Here is a 2,035-nt window from a genome sequence, read left to right as displayed (position 1 = left end):
CCGAATTTCCCCTCCATACCCCAAACTTCCCCAAAAAAACAAGTTTCGATTCCAAATTTCCCCTTCATACCCCAAAATACCCATTAAAAAGCAAGTTCGATTCCGAATTTCCCCTTCAAACCCCAGATTTCGATTCCGAAAGCCCCCTTAATACCCCAAGCTCTGGTCCCCGAGTTCCCCATGTTATCTTCGATCATATGAGTTACATTTAAGTTATCGCTATTGAATTAAATACTGAAAGGATTTTAATAATTTTCTTTATTGTACAGCACATTACATACACGGAAATGTAGTCGGCATTCGTGGGTAAAGTACATGATTGCCGTACTTAGGCATTCTGCAACAGAGCTGACTCACCTGTTGGGCAGTAACAACAAAAAAGACAGTTTTTATGTATCAGCATATTATATGAATTATACTATACCTCATAAAAACAGGCTGAACAGCTTACCCTTCATACTGTCTAAGTGAACATCTAAATCAACTGTAAATAAACCCCTAATCCGGCAGTGTGCCTGAGTAATGCCTACTAACTGGAGTGCCTCAATAAACTCCTAAATTTGGAGCACGTCTGTTTAATCTCATCTGTAAGAAATGCCTTAACAGACCCTTAGCAGTGGAGTGTCTAAGTAATATCTTCTGAGTTAAAAAAAGTCCCTATGCTCAACACTACGCCATGAAGGAGTATGGAGGAGTGGATGTATAGATCCACATTTTCTTGGACTTTGCATTAGATGGAGGTGAGTGGTCCGCTTCACGCCCCTGCCCCCTTATCCCGGGGAAAGGTTCCCATTGGATAGGAGGTTGGGCGAATCCCAGAGCCGTTCTCGATTTGGAAAAGAAAATTCTTGACAAAGTTAACAGAAAGTCCGTCGAGTGTAACAATTTGTAGGTCACCTTTTTATCACTTCCGCCTTACATGTTTCGGTTTGACACAACCATCAACAGAGGCACTTACTACAATTATGAAAACACTGTCGTTGTTTATGATGTTCACAGTTATGTTTGTTGTGTGGACGCTGCTACAATATGTTGACGTGTAAAAGCAAAACACCTGCTAGAATAGTTGAGTACACTATCAATTCTCACTTTCCATCCGAAACTGTTTTTAAGTTAAAACGCTAATGTTAAAATATTTAAAACATTTGATGTAAAATGCTAAATTCCTCCTTGTTAATTCATCCCGAAGATGGGAGATGTCAGCTTGAGGTTGTATGGCTTATGGTTAGATGTTTCCTATGTGCTGTGAGTAACATCTTTTAAGTGGAATGCTTAAACAAAATCTTAAAGCTTGAGTCTCTGGGCAGTGCCATCTATCTGGCAAGTGAGAAGGATAGACCCGTCTTGTCTTCAGGAAGGATTCGTATTAGAGGTCAAACAGCGAAGCTTACTGCAAGACTAAGATCTGGTCATGAGCGTATGAATGGGCTCTAAATGAAGAGAAAGTGACTAGCCAACCGTCAATGGTAAAATAACTTTAAAACGAAGCAAGAAGAGGAATCTTTCTGCGGCTATAAATCAAGTCGTATAATATAAGGACGATGGCAAACAGCTACGACATATATGTTCTGGTGGTCTAGAGGTAAGGCACTGGCGTTGTAAATGTAAGGTTTGTGGTTCGAATACAGCAGTATTTTTGTAATGAGATTTTTATAGAATTATATAGCGAAATGTAACATAAGAGGAAGATTAAAGCTCTAAAATTTCCGTGGCATCGGTGGCTTAGTGGTAAAACACCGGCGTAGTGAACAAGAGTTTGAAGGTTCGAGACCCAGTATAGTTTTGTGATGTAGAAAGTCAAGTTAATTGATTTTTCTGGAATTATAACCGAAGGTGCAGCTTAAGAGGAAGATAAAAGAAAATAAATTTCAGTGGTGGTGGTGGCTTAGGGGTAAGACATCAGTCTAGTGTTCAGAAGGTCCCTGGTTCGAAACCAGTAGGATTTTTGTGAAAAATAAAATGGAAAGAAATTAGGAGATAGGGTAAAGGAGGAGGGAGAGATAGAGGGAGGGACCGGGGTGAGGGAAGATTTTTT

The 2,035-nt window shown here is 39.9% G+C and overlaps 1 protein-coding gene across 3 annotated transcripts in view; it reads right to left on the bottom strand.

Annotated features, from left to right (window-relative positions):
- Positions 1-241: 241 nt before the first annotated feature.
- The window catches only part of LOC111863067 (N(6)-adenine-specific DNA methyltransferase METTL4), a 36,398-nt gene continuing 34,604 nt past the window's right edge, over positions 242-2,035 (bottom strand). For all 3 annotated transcript variants that reach the window (XR_002842541.2, XR_002842544.2, XR_002842543.2), the window contains one exon: positions 242-357. The gene's annotated coding sequence lies outside the window, so the exon portion shown is untranslated. The remainder of the gene's footprint in view (positions 358-2,035) is intronic.

Source organism: Cryptotermes secundus, unplaced genomic scaffold (genome assembly GCF_002891405.2).
Source record: "Cryptotermes secundus unplaced genomic scaffold, Csec_1.0 scaffold1777, whole genome shotgun sequence".
Classification (NCBI taxonomy): Eukaryota; Metazoa; Arthropoda; class Insecta; order Blattodea; family Kalotermitidae; genus Cryptotermes; species Cryptotermes secundus.
This window is presented reverse-complemented; position numbering and strand designations above follow the sequence as displayed.